General features: G+C 39.0%; 1 pseudogene; it reads left to right on the top strand.

Annotated features, from left to right (window-relative positions):
* Window positions 1-679: 679 nt before the first annotated feature.
* LOC121147491 lies at window positions 680-25,376 on the top strand (annotated as a pseudogene).
* The last annotated feature ends 258 nt before the right edge of the window (window positions 25,377-25,634 follow it).

Raw genomic sequence — 25,634 nt, 5'->3', positions numbered from 1 at the left:
GATCTGCTACTTTTAAATGTTCCCACCATGGTGCTTAGAGAGTAGGTAGGCGAGAAGATGCTGAAATTATTCCTCCTTGACGGCTTCACCTAGTAACAGTCCGCCAGGTGGCAACAAGGTCGCCTTCAGCAGGTGCAGAATTTCTGGCCTCTGCTCATTAGCACAGGCCCCACTGTGTTCTCCTTCCTCCACGTCAGTCATCAACTCTAGAGCACTAATTCTCAGCAGTGAGCATGCCAAAAATTTATGGTCTTTCCAATTTGCAACTTTCGGTGTAACTTTCTGGGAAATGGAAGTGGAAATGTTGAAATGTAATAATCCCCATTCCCCTTTGCCACTAACACACACATTTTTGGAACCCATGGTATACTGGCTATTAACATAATATATCACACACATGAGATGAGGAAAGCATGTTCCTGGGTGGAGAGTAGTATACCCGTTCCTTCTGCTCCCATCTGGGGAGAATAGCTAGAAAGAAACCCTTCAGCCTTGCTTTCCACCCATCAGTCTGACAGGTGTTTGTAACTCAGCAAATGGACCTCAGCCTTTTATGCCGTCTCTCTCTCTTAGGTGCCATCTGCCCAAGGGTCCACACCACATGGTGAACTGCCTGATACTGAGGGGAGCATTGTGTGCTCTACCCTCATAAAGTTGAAGAGGGTGTTTTTCAGGGGGAATGCCCTCTTACGGTGAGTCTGGCATCCCAATGCCCTCCACAGGAAATTTTCATTCATTCCGTATTTTCGACATTTAGCTAACAAATTCAAAGCACACTAGTTCACATCACTGAACAAAAACGTTTAAAATCATTTTGTTTTCTGAAAAATTTCAAAGTTAATGGCATAGGCCAAAGATGCACATATGTTACATTTTAGTATCCTAAAAAAACCTCCATTTTTACCCCCAAACTGACATAATCTCTAACTAATGTAAGACACAAACCCAGCATCATTTGTAGCCTCTTCTTCTCTCCTTTTCCAGTCTATTTTAAAGAGCAGGAAAACTCATAAACTAAGAACATTATTTTATATTACATCTAATTGCAATGTTTTTCCTTTTCATCTAGATTCATCTTTGGTTTTTATGTTTTGTTTATTTTGTTTTATTTATTGTTTACAACAAGCAGAGCCTCCCACCTCAATCCTCAGAAACACCTTCCAGGGTCTGGCACAGTAGCCTAGCATCTAAAGTCCTCGCCTTGAATGCACTGGGATCCCATGTGGGCGCTGGTTCTAATCCTAGCTGCCCCACTTCCCATCCACCTCCCTGCTTGTGGTCTGGTAAAGTAGTGAAGGATGAGCCAAAGCTGTGGGAACTTGTGACCACATGGGAGACACAGATGAAGCTCCTGGCTCCTGGCTTCTAATCGGCTCAGCTCCAGCCATTGTGGCTGCTTGGGGAGTAACCATCACACAGAAGATCTTTCTATCTGTCTCTCCTCCTCTCTGTATATCTGACTTTCTGACTTTCCAATAAAAATAAGTAAACCTTAAAAAAAAAAAACCTTCCAAGGTTCTAGTCTAATGAGAGCAGAGAAATTAAACAATTGACACATTGTTTCTCAAATACAGTATTTCAGAGTTAATGAGTGCTATGAAACACATGTATACACATATGAGGAAGGGCATGATAAGGAATTAGGAAATGCCAGATTCTGGTACAACGAGGCTACAGTACTAAGTATGACATGAGAGTCTTCATTTAGAAAACGTAATTTAGATACAGATTTGCAGAGATGAAAGCATTTTCCCGGCAGACATCTTGGAGAAAACCGTTTGTTGAGCAACAACCTTAAAATAAGAGACTTTGAGATAGTTGAGGACCAGTAAAGAGTTCCCTGCAACTTCAGGAGAATAGCTACGAAAGAGAATAGTAGTATAAGAAGGAGACAGGAAATGGGAGGTCCAGGTACTCCCAACACTGTTGATTTCAACTTTGATGCATCAGGATGTTAAGCAAGGAAGGGTCACAATGTGCTGCATATTTTAAATGGCTCATTTTGTCTGATTCACTGGCATGGGCAAGAATACTAAGAATTCTATGACTCAGTAGAGGTGTTGAGAAATGGGCTGTTTGGCAGATATTCTGAACTTGGAGCCAGTAGGATTTCTTGAAAGACTTATTGTGAGGCATGAAAGAAGCAAAGTAGTTGAGGATGGTTTTCTGGTTGGAGTTCCCTGATCTGAGATTAGTGAAGATTGGGATGGGTGAGAAATATCAGAAATTCAACATCAGTGTTGAACATGTTGAGTCCAAGGGGTATTTGATATCCAAGTGGAGATATCATTGGACGCAGGAATGTTATGTTTGGAAGGCAGATGGCTCAGGAGAGGGGAATATGGGAACAATTAGCATATGGATGATATTTAAGGCTGGGTATATACAGAGAAGGGAAAAATGAGAAAGGAGTAATACTTCAAATAAAAAAATAAGAAAGGAGTAATATTCCAAAATTAAAAAGTCAGAAAGAAGATCCAGCCAAGAAGACTGAAAAACAACAACCAGGAAGATGGAAATAAAATTAAAAGGGTAAGATGCTGTGGGATCTTGGAAACCAAATAAATGAGACTCATTTTTTAAAGGGAGGGGGAGGATCATCACGGTTTCAGACAATGCTGAAATGTCCCAGCTGGAGACTGAAGATAGACCAACAGAGTTAAGAATATAGAACTGATCCTATACCACAGACTCATGAGGGGAATGCCTTATTAGACTGCATTGAAAGAGAAGGCCAAAAAATTAGGGAAGACAAAGTACTTGTTGGCTCTAAAGAGGAGACAAGAGATGTGTAAGCTTTTAGAGCAGAAAATGGATCAAGAGAAATATTTTTAAGATTGAAAAAAATCATTTTGTTTTCTGAAAAATTGTTTATTGAAATCATTGAACAGAGAGGGAAATATTGGATTATGGTGGGAGCTGGGAGGACATGACTAGAGTATTTGCTAGAGAGATGTAATTGAGTAGGGAAAAGGGAGAAAGATGGGAAAAGTTATGATGGATCTGAATTTTCAGGAAGACAAAAAAGTAGAATAGTATTAGAAGTTGATACATGAGAGTCACAAAGAGTAGAATGGTATCGTACAAAAATGTGTTAAGTTATTGTGCATTTTTCATCTACTACTCACCATAAATACATTCTACTCCAAATTGTGTTTAGGGATTGATTGCCCAAAGTAAAGCTTATTAAAACTTTCCATTCTACCATTTACTCTAATCTCCCCAAGATGACTGAGGAAAAGAATAAAATTCAAGATCTGTTACATTCTGCAATTTTAGCAGACTGCTGTTACACTGAAGTTGGATAGTGATAGAGATTATATACAAAACGTACTAAAGAATTTTCTGAGGATCTCAATTACCTATGCTTTTCCCATTTACCATTCCCATGACATTTTCCATTTTTATATAATTGCATGGATGTGAACCACAAAAAAAGTTGATTAAAATGTCTGAGGAGATAGAGATCTGATATCAGCATAGCTGAAAAGTAACTAAGTTTAAGTTATTAATTATAAAACAAAGTATTCAAGATGGAAAGTTTACAGCAACAATCCACAGTATTTCTCATGTAATTGGACTGTTTGCAAAGGCAAGCTGAAACATCTTTAGTGCCCATCAAATGGAAGATTGACCAAAAACTTTTTGGATCAATGGAATAATATGTCTGCTTTAAAATGCAGGATATCCACATTCTTTGACAGGGTAAGATTTCCAAAATTTCCATTCCAAAAAAAAGTCTGTTATAATACTAGATATAACATTTTATCAATATAAAATCAAAGAAAAAAGTGACTCCTAGGAAAATATTCAACAAAATGTCCTTCTCGTTTTGGTGAGAAATCAAGTGATTTTCCAATATGTTTTATTTTTAACTACCTAAATGATCTCCTATAGTATCTTCATAATTAAGAAAACTATAATAAAACCATTGTCTTGAATAATCAGACAGTAATCAAGAACAGAACAAATTTATCACACAACTATGTAATGTTAGCGAGTAGCTTCAACAAGTGTCACAGCACACAAAGCTGGAACGCTGAATACTAACCTAACTCTATCATTATCTTGTTGATGTGGCTTCAAAGAAATAATAGACTCATTTGTATACCTACTTTCTCATTGCAGAAAAAGATAATAAAGACTGATTACAATCACATCTGGGTGTGGTGGACTAACTAATCAGTGCTTGAAAACAACTTTGGAAAAATGATGTCAATAATTGCAAATCTTTTTAATTTATAGAAAAGAGTTTATTCTTTTCCAACAACAACAAAAATTTAAACCCCAGAGATGTTTGGCTCCAAAGCCCAACTCTGCCCTCAGTTATGCATGTGCAATTAGTTGCATGTGCATAATTGAGGGCAGAGTTTGGCCCGTAAAATTTGGAATAATCTGGAAATTCTTAAAATGTGGAAAAAATTAAAATCTCTTTGATAAAACAAATTATGAAGTGACCCAATTCAAACAGACTTTGATGTGTAAGGAAACAGTGTTTTCACTTATGTGAGAAAGTAAATAAATGCGTTGAGTCCAATCTAGAACAGACAGGCCTTCTGGATGGGAAGGAGAACCTCGGAACTGATTTTCTGCAGGGTCTCACAGATCACCTCTATAGGAAGTGAGATTTTACACCCTTAGGAATTAATGCCTCACACAAAAAAAGGAGCAAGAATGGCGAGCAAGGGACAGGAGCCTGCCTGTGAATAGCCTGTAACTAAGGCTTTTGCAAACATCTGGTACACTTTCAGCATCTCTGAATCCATCACCACTGTGTTCCCTACTCAGCAGGAACGTGAACTCTTCTGCTAAAAAGCTCCTTCTCCAAGTCAGCTACACATTGCAAAATCAGACCAAACCAAGGTGACTTCCTTTGCATCTTCTGTTTCTCTTCAAGTTTCCTTTCACAGGTCATCTGAAAGGGCCCGCCAAAGAGGTGCTTCCAATAGTTTCTAGACATATTTTCGATCTTTTTTTCACTTTAAAAAGGAAAATTGGGAGGAAATGGTTCATTAAGGTCCTTATCTAGATCCTGGTCACATTGTACAATTTTTCTTCCAATCTCACAGATCGAATTCTGACAGGTTCTTTTAATTGTTGCTGTGTTACTGTGCATTATTTCATACCAGAAAAAAAAATGGCCAGAAAAAAAATCTCTCTGTCCCGTTCCTGCCTCCACAAAAAGATTAGCTGTGCAATGTGCATAGGGTTCATTTTCTGGCCGAGAGTGCTGAACTATTATCAACCTACAACGTATGATCTATTTCTCCTTTATGTGTATTTCAACACACACAGGAAAAAACAACCTTTGCCTTGCTCTCCTTGCCCCTCCAGAGGCTCCTGTGGATGATAAGCCTGCCACCCACGGGATTAAAACACTTGTAAAGAAGTGTAGTCCTGGGCCCTTGACTCATGAACCTTTGAAAACAGCCTCAAGCTATTCTCCTAGAAAACATTAAAGGACTGTTTCTGTGTGCTTTTAGGCAACTTTACAAGTTCTTATGAAAGAATAAAAGTGGCTAGTTTGCATTTTCTATGTTCATTATTTCTAAAATGCTTTACCTATCACCACAGCTGTAGTTCTAAAATCAGAATAGAAAAAAACAATGTCTTTTGAAATGATCTTATAAATTTATTTATTCATCTGTTTATTCATTCATTTACTCTACACACCAAAGGGAAGATACTTCATAATTAAGCATGAATATTATTTCTGTCCCATACTTATATGATCAGTGTTAATAAACAGTGGTTGCTCAGAACCCATGGCACTGCCCATCTTCACAAAGCCTGCTTTCCAGCTTATCCACTTTAGGGGCCTGGTCTACTTTCCCAGCACCTAAACAAAGGCTGCACATTTTGCAAACTAGAAATCCCCCTTCTTCCTTTTTTTTTTTAATAGGTATTGGAAAGGCAGATTTACTCAGAGAAGAAGAGAGAGAAAATGATCTTCCATCTACTAATTCACTCACAAATGGCCACAACAGCCAGAGCTGAGCTGATCCAAAGCTAGGAACCAGGAGCTTCCTCTGGGTCTCCTACATGGGTGCTGGACTTTGGGCCATCCTTGACTACTTTCCCAGGCCACAAGCATAGAGCTGGGTGAGAGGTGGAGCCCCTGAGATTCACACCGGAGCCTCTATGGGATGTTGGCACTTGGAGGTGAAGGATTAGCCAGTTGGGCCAACATGTTGGTCCCATCCCATTTTCTTCATTAAAGGAAAGTTACCAAGTTCCTGGAATAATATTTTCCCAAGGTGGCCATAACAACATACCACAGACTGTGTGGCTTAAGCTGTACAAACCTATTTCTCATGGTTCCTGTAACTGGAATCCCAAGTTCAAGTTATGAGAACGGAGGGGCTCTCCTGATGCCCCTGCCCTGAGCTAACATTCTGAGTTCATCTCATTTGGCTGGCCCTTTTATGCAAGTCTCTGGTATTTTTCTCTTACTAGAAGGACATCATTTACATCAAATTCACAGCCACTCTGAATGGCCACAATTACCTTAACTGCTTCTTTAAAGAATTTATTTCCAAAACTGAGCTCCATTTGGGATATACCAGGGGTTGGGATTTCCACACATGAGTTTTCTTCCTGAAGATGCACACACACAAAAGCCCATCCTAGCAGTTGTGGCCAGGCAGACAGCTGATTAAGGTAGGGAAGAGAGTACTTTTAAAATACTACTTGTTGTGGGATATATATATATATATTTCTTATTTTGATTTAATAAATCATCAAATGATCTAATTAATGTGTGATTACATAAAATAAATGAAATTGTCACTACTGGCAAGGCCACTTCCAAATTGCAACACACCATCAGATCAGTGGTTGTGATGTGATTTCATAGATTAATTGTGCTTCTCATAATTCTATAAATGTATAAGATTATTTACTATAAATACACCCATAATCATTTTAATCATAAATTTGCCTTTCAGAACATGTTTTTTTTTCTCCACAGAATGAGATACGACGGACTCAGTTTTCAACAGTTGATGGATGGAGCCCTTGGGTGCATGCTGGCCCTGCTGGGGGACACTGCCCAAGGGGCTGAGGGCCCAGGTCACCGTGTGCACATTCTCCTGAAGATCTCACTCACTCCCAGTTACACACTTACTTTCCCAGAGATAACTCCCAGCACCAAACCTATGTTTCCAAGTTGCCTGCTGGATTTCTCCTCATCTTTGCACACACTTCACATGGAAATCATCCTTTCCTATAACCTGATTGCCATGCAAATGGAAAGCACATGATGTTCAGCGTGGGACTGGTCTGGGCACCAGCATGAGCATACATACTTCCTAGTCTGTGACCACAGGCAAACTCTTCCAGCTCGCTGAGTCCTGAGTTAATAAATCTATTCCCTAAAATCTGCCTATGAGAACTATATTCAGTAATTTTATTTTAAAAATGCCATTATCCCAATTCCAATATTGAACAAATCTAATGTATTCTGCATCTCCCTCTTCCCTCTCCAGTCAACAACTAAATTTTACTAAAATATGTCCCTGAAACATCTCAGCTTTCCATGCTGCTTCTTTTCAGCCTTCCCTTGCTCTGCAACAGAGCTCCTAGCCACTCATTTTTCTCCTATTTTTCCTTCCCCCAAACCTTCCCCTATAGTTTGTATCTGTGCCCCCCAAACTTTCCTTCAGAGCACTCTATTTTCTTTATCTTTTTAGGATTTTACCATATAGATTAAAAATTTCCCACAGTTCTTCCTTACATAGAATATAAACAAACTGACATTTGTTCTGACATTACATGATTTTTTTTCCATTGAAGTTCCAAAACGTATCCTAAGCTTTAGTCATAAAAATGTTACTGTCCACAAACCCACAATACAAAATAAGTGAACCTCGCCCCATCCCCCACCCCCATTAACACCTCCTTCCTTATGGAAACTTCCAAAATTCTCCCATTGTCCAAACAAGAAAAGAATCATTTCTTTGAAGTCAGTGTCCTCCTCCCTGCCCGACCTAAGAATAGACACAGTAGTCAATCAGATACACATGTAATCAAACCACATCAAAATGTGGCTAAAGTACTGGCTTTAATTTGTAAAGTTTTGCCTTTTTAAATTTAGTTAATTAGTTAGTTAATAGTTAAGAAATAGACAGTTGGAGAGAGCAAAATCCATCTCACTCCACAAATGCCGACAATAGCCAGAGTTGAACCAACAGGAAGCTGAGGGTCCTAACTCAATCCAGATCTCCTAGAAGTATGATAGAAACCCTCCTCTGGGTCCATCATGGCTGCCTTCCAGGGTCAGTTTCTGTAGAAAGCTGGTATCAGAAGCTAGAACCACGAGTCAAGACCAGTTGCTCTGACATGTAGTAGAAGCATTCATATCACTGGATTAACCATTAGACCTAACTTCAATCACAAATATGGGTTGTATTGGTAATTTGGGATCAGAGAAAGCAGCTTAATCTGACCTGAACTGGCTTTTTTCTACTCTGCTGTGACAAATCTATACATCAAGACTTTCTGCAAAGGAATTTCAGGTGTAGAAAATAGCAAAGCCTTCCTAGAATCACTCCACACCCATCAAGCTTCTGGTATACCAGATATCTGGGTCGCATTTACCGGATCTGGAAGGCAGGTGCTGGGCTCTCAGCCCCAGCTAGGATCCTTTGATACACAGAGGAAGCTAGAAAGAACTACATACTTTATCCAAGCAAGTTGGCATCAAACAGTGGGCAAGGTGCTTTAATCAAGCAAGTATAAAGACCTTCAACTTAGGACCATCATTGTAGCACAGCAGGTTAAACAAGCTACCACCTGTAGTGCCAGCATCCCATCTGTGCACCAACTCCAGTCACAGCTGTTCCACTTTTGATCCAGCTCCCTGGCCTGGGAAAGCAATAAAAGATAACCCAATTACCTGGGCCACTGCCACCAAAGTGGAAAACACTGATGAAGTTCCAGGCTACTGGATTTCACCCAGCCCAGCCACTACCTTTGCAGCAGTCTGAGGAATGAACCAGTGATTCAAAGATCTGTGTGTGAGGGTATATGTGCCTTTCACACAAACAAATGAATCTTTAGAAAAGATAGGGCCTGGCATGATGGCTCAACAAGCTAATCCTCCCCTCGCAAACATCAGAATCCCATATGGGTGCCAGTTCGCATCCAAGCTGTTCTAATCCTCATTTATGGCCCAGGAAAGCAGTTTCCTACTTATAGCCTGGGAAAGCAACAGATGATGGGCCAAAACCTTGGGACCCTGCACTCACATGGGAGACCCATAAAAAACTCCTGATTCCTAACTTCGGATTAGTTCAGCTCCAGCGGTTATGGCCATTTGAGAAAACAAACCAGCAGATGGAAGATATTCCTCTCTTCTTCTCTCTGTAAATCTGACTTTCCAATAAAAATAAAATACATCTTAAAAAAAAAATAAAATGACACTGCACTAAAGCACTGATCCCCCGACTCAGAGTCATTCCAGGAACAGCCAGATGTCATCATAAGTGGCTCCTCTGTGCTTGGCACAATAATAGATACCACAAGTGCAGAACCAGTCTATACCCTCAAGGGGTTTATAATAGAACAAGACAATAAACAAGCTATCAGCATGAAAGAGCCCAATGTTTTCCCTAAAACTCATTGCCTCCTGGTTATAGGAAATGAAATGAAACCTAGATCATATGGCCGTTCACTGTTCCTGGCAAGGACACACGTGTGGAAACATATGTAACTACCCATAGTGACTTCATTTCTTTTGAGCAAAGATCCAGCTCTGTCTTTAGGGTCAAGGACCATGCATATAAGTTTGACAACATTTTTTTTTTCCTTTCAAGTTGATACATTGGATATATTCCAGAATGTGGTAAATGTTTAATAAAACCCCAAATCATAATTTTCATTCTTTAGCCTTTGGTTGCCACATGATTTATTAATTATCATAAGCTTTCAGATTTACTTTAAAAGTATTTTAAAATTTTGAGCTCTAATAGAGTTTAGTAGCAGAATAACTGGTATAGCTTATAGTTCCTTGTGAATTACACATGAAAAAAGTGTTAAGACAGTTTGAGACCCAAGGTATTTTAGCTTTAAATCTACCTTAGGTCTAGGAAAATATTTAAACTGAAGTGCTGAAATTTGTTTCAATGTAGTATTATTATTAATGAATGGTTTATACATGTGAAAATGATAAAACACTAAAATAAGAGAAATTGGGAAGAGATATATAAATGTTTTGAGATTTTGAAATTTCTTTATAATAATCATTTGGCGACAAAAACTAAATCCATTTAGCAGTAGAAACTTAATGTTAATTGGTACCATCTAGAAACACAGCAGGACTTTAAGCTTGGGTTCAATAAGGAGAGGAAAATAAAAAATACAACTATTAAACTGAATGTGGTGGGTGACAGGCTGAGAAGGATGTTCCCATATTTCTAAGGGCAGAGCAGCAACACAGGCAAGAATAATGACTTTGGCTCAGCTGTATCACTTTGGGTAAAAGACAAATCAAACGGACCTGACTTGTAAATAAGCAGGTCTCAAAGTTTGCTGCTGAGAACTTTGTGAATTATCTGAAACACCCCTCTGATGTTTGGACTCAAAGGCATGGCTGATTAATTTGTAACTTGCCCTGAAATTTTAATCCAGAAAAAAGCTGATGAGGTGATAAGGAAAAACATGCAACCCGCAAGGGCTTCATTCTCTGTTAAGGGAAATCACAACAGGAAATATGTCATTTCTCAGTTTCACAGCCTTCAGAGACCAAAAGGCGTTGGCTGAAGACAGCGCTGATCACAGAGACCCTCTTCAGCTAGGGCTGAGTAGCCTCTCCAGCCTGGGTTCCAACTATCTGCTCACCAAAATGCAGGATGAGAAGCAAAGACCATTTAGCCCTCTTGAAGTCAAGCACTGTGTTATTTGTTTTATCCTTAGAACCCTTAACAGTTGAATGGAATAATAAATGCTGAGTGCTTTTCCTAGGATTTAAGTTAGCAGCATTAACGTGCTTAGGCCATACAGTAAGTCCTCCAAAAAAGTAAGAAATTACTGATATTGATGTAGAAGGAGAAAGGGATAGAGAAAATCAACTTTTCTCATTTAGGATGGGGGAGCCGGTGATCGTAAATGTTAAGCTGTTTAAAGTGATATCCATGCTATGATTTGCACAACTTGTAAGTCTGTTTTCTACCATCACACCTACATTTTAGTACATCACTCCATCCTTCAAGTAAGACATACTCTAATACTCCACACAATTCATCATCAGCTTTTCAAACTTTCTACCAACATCCTTGTGTTTAACCTCTCCCAAAGAGTCCCTCCACCTTCTAGAAGCACAATCTCAAGTCAAATTCCATTTATTTTTTTCCCCAATCACGCATTTCCCCAGCTTTCTGTGCAGTTTCTCAGTTTATCAGTGATACAGAGAAAGGTATCATTGTCCTGCCCGACTTACCCTTTTCTGCGTAATAACCTCATCATTTCTGAGTTTTGTAGGGAAGAGAACAGATGCATATTTTGCTCATTTTAATATTTATTTCAATAAGCATTTATTAACTCACTAGCATATGTGCTATACTGTGAATATACAACAGAATATAGCATGCATGGGATCATAAAAGAGACAAATACCTCAAAGGACATACTAGACAATTCACTGTCCTGTTCATGAAACTATACAAAAGAGCAAACTGCATCCCTAAAACTGCATTGAACAAGTCCACTGCAATTTGTCACTACCCCTGTATTAAAGACTTAGTCCTCAGTCTTGTTAATGGTTAAAGGATTAGGGTCAAAACTTAATCCACCTATAGTGTCTAACAGTAGGGTCTTTGGGAAGAGGTTAGGTTGTGAGGTTAAGCTGTTTGGATGGTACCCCACGCCCAGCATCACATTCAAGTCTTAGGGGACTTCTTAAGGACAAACCACATTGACATTGTCTACTGTTGTACTCACTCCCTAGTTCTCTCTGGTTTCTGGTCACCATGTGATTCTTAACTTTGTAAATGTTCTGCCATCCATCATGCTCACTAGATGCTTAAGCAGTGAATCTGCTCATATGTTGAACTGTGAACTTAAAACTATGAACTGAAATTCATCTTCATCTTTCATATGTAGCTCATCTCAGACATTTGTCACAGGGACAAAAAGTGGACAAATGAAAGTCCTATTTCAACTTATCTAAACGCAAATCAATCGATAATTCAGTCATATTGTTGACACACCCTTCTAACTGACTTAATTGGAGGCAGCAGTATTCCTATATATATATCAAGATTCATTTTTAAGAAAACCCCTTGGGTCTTATTTTTTTACCCTTCAGATTATTCTACCCTCCTCCTCATGGCATAATTTTTGGGAAAAAAAAGGAGAACAGACGTCTGTCTCAAAGCCTTGAAAAGAACCTTTCTAACCTTGATTTTAAAAGCTGCTCATACAAGACATACTAAATGTGCTTTTGTAGAAGCCCCCGTGGTATTTCTTCCTCAGAGGTGAAAATACTGGATTGTTGGAAAATTCCTTTTATCATTTTCTCTTCACAGTATTATAATCCCATTTCTTCCAAGTCAAATGACATCTTATTTCACTGAAATCCACTTTGCATTACTTTGTGTTTTATCCCAATACCAAGTCTTTTTGTTAGATAACTCAATCTCTGTTGCCTTGCCTTGTGCCTCTGCGACCTGCCTCATTCCCATAGACAGTCAATTGTTGGATAATAAGTGCGTATGATTGCTTTCTAGGAATCACTGATTATTTTGTTCTAAAAGGGAATGAGTTACCTATTTTGTATGGAACTCTTGAATGTCAATGGAACCATTAGACTTCAAGCAGATTATATTGAAGAGAAAGATGTTTCTTTGTGTACTTTTTATTATTGTTGTTTTAATGACAGAATTACAGAGAGAGAGAGACTTTCTGTTTGCTGGTTCACTCCAAGAAGTGTCTACAATGGTCAGGGTTAGAACAGGCAGAAACATTAAATCTGGAACTCGTTCCAAGTCTCCTACATGGGTATAGGAGGCTAAGAACTTGGGTGATCCTCTGCTTCTTTCCCAGGTGCATTAGCAGAGAGCTGGAATTAGAAATATGGAATGGCCAGAACTCCAACCAGTGCTTACATGGAATATCCGCATTGCAGGAGGCAACGGAACCGAGTGCACTACAATATTGACCCTAGACATTTACTTTTAATACCATCCAAATATTTAGTTGATGTGTTCCTTTAAAAGTGTGAACCAGAGTTTTAAATTCATTGCAGCATAGTTAAAACAGATGCAACTCTGTGTTCACCAATGAGTAAATTTAAAGCCTGGATTTCATTCCTCCATCCTATCGTCTGATTCAATGTGAAAAGCAGTAAACAGTGTTAAACTATGTATGAGGCAGCCTTCCTAAAGCTTTTGTGATGTGCTCTAAAAGTAATATTCTTAAGGTATTCTGCATTCAGTCTCTCCAAACAGCTTCCCATTGATGCTAGAATAAAATACCATCTCTTCCAAAACTGCTGAAGACTCAACACCTTTTGACTCCTCCAAACCGCACCCCTTTCACTCATTAAGCTCCAGTTACTTCTGCCTTCTTTATGTTTCCATCTCTACAAAGCTCACTCCCATGGCTGATTCATTGTACTCCCTGATGAGCTGGGAGGATGACCTGGGAGCTAACGACCTGGGAAAGCAGCAGACAATGACCCAAGGCCTTGATCCCCACAAACGACCCAAAAGAAGCTCCTGGCTTCAGATCAGCTCAGCTTCTGATCATGGAAGCCATTTGGGGAGGCAACCAGTGGATGGAAGATCCCTTTTCATTTCTCCTCTCTCTGTAACTCTTTCAAATGAATTAATTTTAAAAAATAGTGCTAACAGGGTAAAAGTCCAGTTTTAAACCACACCAAGTCTGATCAATGCATTGTCTCCTTCAAAAAGTGACGCACACAGAAACCTGAACTGCTTCCAGCGGAGGCTCTGACAAGCTTTAGCATTTGGTTCTGAGACTTCACTGAGTTGGCAGCTCATACAAAACACAAGGCTTGAATGCCGAAAGCTTACTTTTGGCTGGGACTGAAAGCAGAGCAATCACTCCTGGCCCCCTGCTCTGGCCACTGAACTCAGGGCATCACCTCTCAGTCGTTCCAACTTCAGGGAGTGTGAGATGCCTACTCTTCTGCTGTGCTGACTGTTTCTCCAGGAATTAAAGGGAATGGGATCAGTGAGGCTTTGCTTCTGTCAGCTGAAGTCTACGGACACGCTGGAAAAGACAATGATTGTGAAGCACCCAGTTCAGGTTCTGTCCTTGTCTGATGATTGTCATTATTAATTCAGGATTCAACAAGGGAGAGAACAAGCCATATCCACAGCTGCTTCTTTCCATATTCTGCCTGCTGTGCTGAAGCAAAACTGGCCTTCGCCACCATGAAATTTATTCATTTTAAGTGTACCATTCAATAATTTTAGTAAGCTTTAAGTTTTGCAACCACCACCACAATCCAATTTTAGAAATTTTCATTTGCCTAAGAAATCCTAATTTCCCACAAGCCCATTTTCAGTCAGCCTCTACCTCCCCACAACCAGCCTAAGCACCACAAATCTGATTTCTGCCTGCATAAATCTGCCTTTTTGAACACTTAACATAAATGGAATCATAAGATAAATATGGGATTTGCATAATTTTTCGGAGGCTCATCCATGCTGTCACATGTATCTGAGGCCTGTTTCTGTTGTTTGCTGGACACTATTCCATTGTATTGAAATACCAGATTTTGTTTATTCATTTTGTCGTTGAATTGTTTCCAGTCTTTGGTTACTGGTATGCTTTGAAAATGGTTTATCCCCTGTGAAACTCATGTTAAAATGTAAATGTCTCTGTGATGGCACTGGGAGGTGAAGACTTTAGTCGCTTAAGAGGGACGTGTATCTTTCTCAAATTAATCCTCACAGTAGTGACTGACTTATTACTCACAAGTAACTGGACGAACTATGAGAGCAGGTTATTATAAAACAAAATTCATCCTTACGTTTTGTGATCCGCACATGTGCCCCTCACCCTTCAACTTTCTGTCATAGGTTAAAGACACATCAGGTCCCTCACTAGAAACCAAAAGATAACAGCACCAAGCTCTTCCCAATCTTCAGAACCAGGAACCTAGCTAAACCTCTTTTCTTGATAAATGCCCACTCTCAATTTTGTGTGCTTTTTAAAAGATTTCTTTATTTTCATTAAGAAGTCAAATTTACAGAGAGAAGGAAAGACAGAAAGATCTTCCATCTGCTGTCTCACTCCCCAAGTGGCTGCAACACCAGAGATGAACCGAATCAAAGTCAGTAACCTAGAGCTTCTTTCAGGTCTCCCACACGGGTGCAGGGTCCCAAGGCTTTGGGCTGTCTTTGACTGCTTTCCTGGGCCACAAGCAGGGAGCTTTAAGGGTAGTGGAGCAGCCAGGATATGAACTGGTGCTCATCCAGGATCCTGAGCATGCAAGGTGAGGTCTTTAGGCACCAGGCTACTGCACCATTCTGGGTTTTTTTAAGATTTGTTTTGAAAGTCAGAATGAGAGAGAAAGGATGAGATGGATGATAGATATCTTCCAGCCACTGGTTCACTCCCAGATGACCTAAAGCCAGGAACCTGGGACACCTTTTGGTTCTCCCAATGCAGAGTTAGAGATGCAAGTACATGGGCCATCTTCTGCTCCTTTTCTCAGGCCACCAGGAGAGAACTGGGTCAGAAGTGGAGCAACCAGTACATGAACTGGTGTCGAAATGGTGCTAGCCTCACAGGTGTTAGTTTCATTCACCATATCACAACGCTGGCCCCTCAGATATTTTGTTATAACTAGAATAAATTTACAAAGACAGATATCATGAATCTTTTGGGCAGGGTTACTCCTCTTTGCAATGATTACGTGCAGGAAGCTTTGTACAAAGTGGTGATGCCATTTACATTAGTAAGTGTTGTATTGAAATCTCATCATATCTAACACTAACATGACATGCAAATATGTCTTAGTTCTGGTCTCTAAGTTTGTCTAATTCTCTACATCAACTTCATACTTGTGGCTAGTAAGAACATTGTGTGGCACTAAACATAATCATTATTTCATAAATATAAATTTCTATTCAATTATCCTCATATCTCTCTCTTTAATAAGCTCAGAAACTCTTACTTGCACCCTTCCAACTGAGCCAAAACTTCCCATATTCACAAGGATTCCTTTGACATGACTGTAAGTCATATAAGTAGTACCTTCAACATGTAATTTGAGGGAAGCCATGTTCTCTCCCTCAGTCTTTTCCTACAGATCCACGAAACGGAGCTTATGTCTCTTTGTAAATGTTGGTTAGAAGCATCTGTATTTCCTTGTAGATTTCATTTGCCTCAGTTCATAGGAAGGGCCATAACGCACCTGTCTGGAATAGTGCAGAATCTTCCATGCATTGATCCTTATTGCTGTGGTGATCAGGGTTAACACACTCAGTTACGGGACACAAGCAGCCTACTCCTCTCTCCCTTTTTGTACCTCTAATCTTGAGTTTTCTGGCTTGACTTGGTGAGGTCAACCTTGCTGGTTAGATAAGTTAGAGGTCTTGTTGCTAGCATGAATCCAAATAAAGCATGGAAGGACATTAAAGAAGGTTCAAAGACATGGAAGAAAGGCCACATTCAACGTGTGTCTTCCAGTCCAGCTTTGCATTCTCTAGAGCTGATACTTCACTTTTCTCACTCTTGTGCGAGTTCTCAATAAGTTAACTTTTTGTGTGCCAAGCAATAAGACTAATCCTATCAAGCCAAAATGTATTGGCTGACCTTTCATGATTTTAACGAAGTGCTTAATGCAGGCAAACTTACACAGAAAAGGGGTTACCAAGCTTAAAGTTTTGGAGGTTGAATGTCCCAACAGCACAGTGTAGGCTGTTGTGAGGGCTCCCCCTGGCGGCCTCGCCTCACTGGTGCATGGTATCCCTGGCAGTCTTGACCATCTCGTGTCTTGTGGCAAGAGATGAAGAACTTGCATGTGTCTCTGTGTCTATATCCTCTTTCCTTTGTTCAGAAAGCCCCGAGGATTGAATAAATAATGCTCCAATTTAATGACCTTGGCTAATCCAAATCACTTTCCTTATCTAAACCTAATCATCAGACCTAATCACTTTGTAGATCTTGACTGCAAACATCATATTCAAATTAAGTTTCCATCCTCTTTAGGCCACGAACATATGAGCTCGCATGAGTTCAGCAGACAAATCACGTTGAAACTATAACATCAATTTATGGAGACTGTTTGTTTCAGACAAAGCTGGGAATACTTTAAGGCAAACCAAATTTTGCAGTCTTTTGTCCTACCATGTGTGGAAGACTCCTGAAGACTAACCCCTCAGTAATGTAATATTATTGTCCTATCACTTAACACGAGTTTATCCAATCCGTCTTGGGTTTCCCAAAAGAATTTGTTAGCTTTCTTTCTCCAAAGCATAAATTATAGCTTGAGCCTGCTTCATGTACCACATCAATCACTCGTAAGTCCCTGGGATTGCTAAACGGTTGACCCAGTTGGGTAGTTTTAGCTGTCCAATCATTTGGATTTCGGGTGTTAAAACAACTGAAGTGGTCTGACTACTTAGATTAAAATGCCTAAGTTAAACCATGATGAGGACTGAAACATCCAGTCTCACTAGAAAACAAAGCTGTGGAATCTTTTAGATGTGTTCCTGTGTGCGCACCAGCATTAGCAGAGTCTCGGGTTCCCACTGTTTCTCCCCCTTCCTCCTTCCCACCTCCCTCTGTTTCTGTCACCTTTATCCCCTTCTCTCTCCCTCCTGTTCCTCCACTTCATTCATTGTCCTTCGATGTGGGATGCTTTGTCTCTTGTCTGCTTCCTGGAGCTAACAAACATTCACAAGTGAAATATGAATTTTCATTAGTAGTGCTTCTCACTCACTCTCTCCAACTTCGGAGAAGAAATGGTTGCAGCTGAAGTCTTACCTCTGCCCCCATTCCAACTTCCTGTTACTGCACACCCTTAGAGGAAACAGATGTGGTTCGCATGAGTACCTGCCATGCACATGGGAGAGCCAGAAGAAGTTTCAAGCTCCTAGCTTTGGCCTGACCTAGTTTTCAGTGTTGCAAGTATTTGTGGAGTAAAGCAACAGATGAAGTATATCTCTCCATTTTGTCTCTGTCTCCTGCTTTCTCTACTTTCAAGTAAATCAACAATACATAAGTAAAAGGTCTTTAAAAAGAGGTGATTACCTCAATGAATCAGTAAATGAGTTCATCCTGCATAAAAACAAAGAACTTGATCTTGGCAGAAACATTGAGATACAAGGAGCATCCCAGGGAACACAGCAGGTCCCAGCATATTACTAACACAGGGCAGGCTTCTCTGTGGCCCAGAGCACTGTAAATCATTAGAAAAACAGTTTGCTGGTTACTCTATTTACAATACAAAGCTATTCTCTTGGCAGCATTCCCGGCTCTTCACCTCTCCACCTCTGATTGGTTTTGGCATGAATATCTCAGAAAGTGATAAATCACTAATTCCATGAAGATCCACACCCCAAGAGTCATCACTGAAGTAAGATAAAGGCTGACAAGTTGGACGTAGCAGAGACACAGGAAACTGTTAGCAGAGCAAGGGCTTCACCTTCTGAACCGCAAGTTAGTCTCTGATTTCACAGGTCATCCTTTAAGATGGTCCACTAGTATAAATCTGCTCACACAATCCCTACATCAGCACAGAAGACACACTGGACTCGCCCCAAGAGGAACTTAGCCTTGTCTGCGGTACAGTACCAAGTGTTCAGTCCCAGGAACGAGTCTCCAAAGCTGAGATTTTTCATCCATCACTCATGACTACAAAACCCACATTTTGAAAATAACTTTCAAGGACTTGATTTTTAAGATTTGGGCTCATCAAAGCATGTTACTCTCAATTAGATTGAAAATAATCATGTTTAAGACGCAACAGAGTCCTATCCAAAAAAGAATGGGGGACATAACATTTTCTGTAATGTGCATAAAAGGAAATGCAGAATAGTCTTAATTAAAACACTGTGATATTTAGAAAGCACTTTCTATTACACAATAGATTGCTTAGTACATCAAATACTATTTTGTAAAACATGGAACAATTTAATCATAAGATCACTAATGCATTGCAAATTGATTTTGTTTCAGTTCCTTTTGATTTCTTTTAAAATAGAGTGACTATTGTCGTGCTGTCAAAACACACTCTGAGACACCATACGGTTTGAATATTTTATTCTGCATTTTACTTAGACCTGAAAAACCAAATCGAGCATGAGAGATGAGAAAAAAATGGTAGCGATTTGTTAGAGTTGGACATTTCACTTTAACGCTCATCGATAACAACCCATCTACAGGCATAGAGGCACAAAGTTGAGGAAAATATCAGAGTTAGGAAAACTGAACATCTTAAAGTGCTCTACAAGTGTTCAAAAACAATGCTTGGCCCAGATTTATCCACAGTCTGTAAGGATTCAATTTGCATGAATATGAAAATATTTTTGACTGTTTTCTTGCTTCATAAGATTATTGGAAACAGTTTTACTTACAGCAGTGAAATCATATAATTATTACTACAGTTTAACCCTGACATAAAAATGCTCTTTTTATTTAACATTAAAATGTTAGTCAGGATATGGTGATGATATGTTAAATAAACAACTACTCAAACTGTAGAACTCCTCTTTCTTTTAGCTGGACTAACCACTATATGTAGTTTTCATGCTGAGAAATAAATTAAGGACAGAAAACCAGCTTCTAGGATAGATTCTGTAGAAGTGTACTCATGGTTGGCAGGCCAAGCAGAGCTCGCATGCCACTGTTCCCTCATTTACACATATGGGCTATTTACACTGCGGATTTCCTTGTTACTCATTTTAATGTATAAAGTGGCAGCAGTTAATAAGGTAAACATCCCTGTATCCTCCAAATATCATGATCAAATATTAACAGTTGAACATATTGCCCAAACTCTATTGATGTTGATTTTGCCTTATTCACTTGTGCGTATGGGTTTTGGATTTTGGGACTTTTTGGGTTTTTGTTTTGTTTTGTTTTCAAAGATTTAGCTATTTTTATTTGAAACACAGATTTACAGAAAGAGAAGAAGAGATAGAGAGCAAAAGATCTTCTAGTTTACTCCGCAAATGGCAGATCAGTTCCAGTCCAAAGCCAGGAGCTTGGAGCTGCTTCTGGGTCTCCTGCGCAGGGGTAGGCTAACACAGCGTTGGGCCATCCTGGATTGCTTTCCAGGCCACAAGCAGGGATCTGGATGGGAAGTGGAGAAGCTGGTTTAGTACCCCAGTGCAAGCAAAGCTTGGACTTTAGCCACTAGGCTATTGCCTCAGGCACTCTTTTTTGTTTGTTTGTTTTTAAGATTATTTAATTTGAAAAGCAGCATAACAAAAAAGAAAAGGAAAAGTGAGAAAGAGAGATCTTCATCCCCTTGGGCTATTCTGTGGATGATCACCAGGAACCTTGCCTCCAGGTCTCCCCTAGGAATGGCAAGGGAGAAAGTCTTTGGGCCATCTTTCTGCTTTCTCACATGCATTACCAAGGAGCTGGATTACAACTGAAGTGGCCTTCACTTCGCAAGACCTGCTGGTGTTTTGTAAGCCATCGTGCTGGCATCTGTTAATCTGTTAGTTTTGGGCAAATAACAAGTTACTGATAAGTTTTAAATTTTCTTTCTAGCCTTACTTTGTCACCTTCTACTATCTCTATTGCTGTAGGAAACTGCTGTCTTATACTGGGTGTGAACTGACCTGAACACACTTTTATTCCTTCTCTCCATATAGAAATGATGGAAATAGAGCTGACCAGGCCCAAAGGATAGATAGATCACTTTTATCATAGTGCATATGTGCTGCTTTCTTTTTACTCATTAGACTTGCTTGCTGTATCAATATCAATACACAAAAGCCCCTTCTTTTAACTACTGATATGTATGTATTTAAATCATTTCCAGTCTTTAGCTGCTAACAAGCAGTTCTTAAATATCTCTTTCTGTACAAATGACAAAAGCCTCCCTTAGGATATATCAAGAGACAGAATTGCTAGATTGTAAAATGAGTACTTTTTAAAAAAGATTTATTTATTTTTATTGCAAAGTCAGATATACACAGAGAGGAGGAGAAACACAGAGAAATATCTTCTGTCCAACGATTCACTCCCCAAGTGACCGCAACGGTCAGTACTGCACTGATCCAAAGTCAGGAGCTCAGATCCTCTTCTGGGTCTCCCACGTGGGTGCAATGTCCCAAGGTTCTGGGCAGGCCTCAACTGCTTTCCCAGGCCACAAACAGGGAGCTGGATTGGAAGTGAGGCTGCTGGGATTAGAACCAGCGCCCATATGGGATCCTGGTGCATGCAAGGTGAGGACTTTAGTGGCCGCTAGGCCGTGGCACCAGGATCAAACGAGTACATTTTTAATAACCCTGTTGCCAAACTCTTTCCCCAGGTTTACATTTCTGCTAGCATTATACATGAGTTCCTATTGTTTGAAACACTCAATTGATGCTCTCAGAGTTTAAATAGTTTTCAGCTCGAAAAAATGTTGCTAATCCCTTGGTTATAAAATTATACCTGATTATTTAGCTTGCATTATATTAGAGCCTCCCAAAGGTAATTTGCCATTTGCCTTCCCATTCATACCTCGGGTATAATCCTTTGTTATGGAGCTGAGGAAGATATTCATGTAGAGAACAAGCTGCCACACTGAAAAGAATGTTGATTAATTGTTATAAATAAATTATACATGCTTAAATGTATCTGTAAATGTTTAATAAACACATCTAACAATGGGGACTGGACCACACCCAAAAATTTAGCTCAGCTTTCTCTCATGGTTTATAGGAACCTAAATACTTGAGTTAGCACAACTGGCCCCTTACAGGATTTGTGTTAATAGGCAGTTGTAGTCAGGACCTGGAGCTGAAGGCTGAATTCAAGTGCATCAATGCAGAACACAGCACCCCATCAGCTTAACCACTAAGACAACATTTGATTTCTTTTTCCTTGACCTTATACCTTTTGGATGGTAAGATGACCAAGTTGCACCAGATCATAAAATGGATTAAGTAGCTTTCTCCCTTCTATCCTCTGGAATGTGGTTTTATGTCAAAATTAGCTCTAATAGTATAGTTTGCTAAAACTTCCTGCTAAAACACTAAGTGTGTCTTTTTGGTGAGAAGGTAGGTGGACATGAGTGGTGACTACTACTTAAGTGTTTTAATCATTTCTCTTCTATTTAAATTTTCTACTTTTTATTAAATCAACTTTGGTAAATATTGGGTTCCAATAACCAATTTGCAGTCATAGAAATGATTACAAAGTTCTCTTTTTATTTGGGAGGTTAAAATGATGACGACTATTGACTCTGTCTATTTTCCTCATGATATTTGTTTACGCCCCATTTGTCTCACTTGAGTAGTTTTCCAGATGTCTATGTAATTTATCAGTGCTTGTTTCCGTTTGAACCAATTGTTGGTCATGTTGATCATCATAATTGCTTCCTATTTCTTAATTATTGCTTTTATCTTTAATTTTCTCCTTTCTACTTTTGCCAAGATAGATTTTCCTTTCACTAGCTTCTATGGAAAACAAACTTGGCATGCAAACCTCCACTTTTCTCATTTTATTTTACATACATAAATTCATTTCTGAGTTTTGCTATACCATACAGCTTTATAAATTTCTTCCAAAAATAGTTTCAAAGTATACCACAGGAATTCTTAGTTGTAGCTCCTTTTATGTAGTTTCTTTGATTGTTTTCCTTAATCAGTTTTTCAGAAGCTTGATTTTTTCTTCTAAATATATGGGAATCCTATTATTGTCTTATTAATTTCAATTGTATTACTTCACGTTCAGTAAATGAGGATTTAACTAATTATCTGGAGTCAATTTTCTTTTAGCCTAATACAAAATCAACTTTTGCAAATATACCATGTGTGCCTGAAACCAATGGATGCACTATTTGTGAATTATATATGTATCATGTAACTCTTGTGTAGGTGTGTAGATATCCTTGACTGTATATAATCACATGTATATAATGACATCTTTACATCTTATTCAGCTTGTTGTCTGGGCTACTAGCTAATGTTTCTTTGTTTGGTTTTATGAAATACAATTTTTGAAAATTAGTTATATCTTAAATATTAGATTATTAAATAACCAAAAGAGTCCAATTTGTAAGGAAAATGTATGGAATCACCATTATGTTAAGACATGGTAGTAAATACCAGGGAGAATGTAAGATACAGTGAATATGTCTCCAGTGTTACAGAATTTGTAACACAATTGTCTTATCTGTTGATTCCCTGTGATAACATTAGGAAAATTAATATTAGCTATTATAGCCAAGATTAAATTTTATTGAACACATTATGTATCAAGTATGGTTAGAGCACTCTACTATTTGAGGACATTTATTGCTCATTATGAACTGATGAAGCAAATACTATTTTAAAGAGGTGAGAAAACTGAGCAAAGAGATTGATTTGTTCAAGCAAATTGCTAGAAAGTGGCAATCCTCTGAATTAAAATTGTGAAATGCTAGCCTTCTCTTGTCAACTACAGATTCTTGATCACAATTCTGAAACAACAGACCTCCCAGCGAGTTCCAGCACCCTACTACATTATTTTGACGATCTTGTCATAGCCCTGATTTCCGCTGTAAACCATTACAATTAAAGAACAAAGGTTTCCTTTCCCCCCCAAATTTGCACCATCTCGACATGCTTTTCCTTTATGCCTTAAAATAATACAGCACACACACATACACAAAGAGCCACAATTAGATTCACTTTTAAGCCTTCAAAAAATTTACAGGCTAAGCTGATTCAAATATATTTTAAATAATCTATTCCTTGAAAAACACAAAGCTCAGAACTTCTAAATCAAAAGTGAGGGGTGCATTGGTGATTCAGTGGTAGAATTCTCACCTCCCCCTAAACCAAAAGTGAATGCGATCGTCTATGATTACGTCAGAAAAACTTAGAGGCTGTCAAGTCCACACTTCAAAGGCACACGGAGAGTCAGATGTGAGCTGTGCATCCATCCATAGGCTTTCTAGCTAATCTCCCTGCTTGATCTTGCACAAAATGCAGATAAGGATCTGACACATCACTGACATTGGAGATTAGACTAAATTGTGTCTAGCCTGTAATGCTGGAATAATATGTCTTCCAAAAGAGGTTAGAAGAATAATTTGGGCCATTTTTTTTTTTCGTGAATGGAAGTTGATTCCCTATATGACAACACAGCTTCCATTAAGTAATACATTAAAATTCAGGGGAAACAGGGTCCTAAATAATGTTCTCGCTTAAAATTTCATCTCTTGAAATTTCATATCTTTAGATTTGACTGCTTGGACTGATTTTTAGAACATGTGCTTTGAACCGGTTGTGTACAGCCTAGACTGACAATGCAGGTGTGCACCTCTGCGCACAGGAACCAGGGCCTGAGCACCAGTCCCCTTATCTTCCTCTGTTCACCCAGAGCAGCTCTGAAAGATAAGACTACTTTAAAAGATCAACTTAAAGTCCATCATTCTAGATCAGCTAATCAGCAAAAGATGACTACTTCTCTAAGTGTACAACTTTAACATCATCCGACACAAAGAAATCAATTTTAAAATAATAGACCAAATTCTCAGTTTCTGCTGGAGATGGCATAGGCTTCCAGTTGTTTGAATATTTTTAAGCAAACGTGGATATTGGCCCAAATCATATTATTTATATTGATAACAAGAATGATAAAATTTAAAAATAAGAAATGAAGAGATCGCTCTATATCCTATTTTCCCAGTTTAGGCACATGGTAGATATTGTGGCTTTAAATATCATGAAGATGAAAGGGCAATCCTTTGTTACTTTTAAGAAACTGGGCTCCTCCACAAATGCTTTCAGACAGTTATAAGATAATCATTTTATAAGGTTATAAGTTATAAGGTACCATTTTACAGTAAACCAATAAGAATCAAGTATGTAAAAACAGATTTTAATAAAATGCGTAGCACTTTGGCTGACAACGAAAAGAAAAAAGACAATAAAAAAGCCAAGACTGTGGGACAGGCTGCAACAAGGGGAACAACAGCCTGGCTAGCTGACACCAAATGCAGCTCTTACTCAAGGAGATGCAGCAAATCCTCAGGCCCCTGAAGAGCTCCAAACTACAGTTTCCTCCTTAATAACTGATCAGCAGAGACCAATGAGATGATGTTATCCTCCATGCTGTTTAATCAGTTCCCTGGTTTTGAGGAGGTATGCTTGGTACCCGGGAGATGTGATATGACTTTCATTGAATTTGAAAATGACAGGCAGGCAGGAGACACCAGGGATGCTTTACAAGGGTTTAAGATCACACCGTGAAGATCATCTATGCCAAAAAAGTAATATGTGGGACAGTCCCCTATGAAGGGCCTGGCATTATTTTTACTGTCTGTGTTGGTAGCATTGTGGGGTGGGAGAAGTGTAGTTTTTTTGAAGGACATAAAAACTAACCTAGTCTTTAGCCTTGGAGAAGTATGAATGCCTCAGTTTTGTGCAACAGACTTATTTGTATTCCGTCTACATAATGCTTTATTGATTGGCCCATTGACATATTTTCAAATACCTATTCCAGTCTAC

This window comes from Ochotona curzoniae, unplaced genomic scaffold, assembly GCF_017591425.1.
Source record: "Ochotona curzoniae isolate NIBS_2020 unplaced genomic scaffold, NIBS_Ocur_1.0 scaffold_4506, whole genome shotgun sequence".
NCBI classification, from domain to species: Eukaryota; Metazoa; Chordata; class Mammalia; order Lagomorpha; family Ochotonidae; genus Ochotona; species Ochotona curzoniae.
This window is presented reverse-complemented; position numbering and strand designations above follow the sequence as displayed.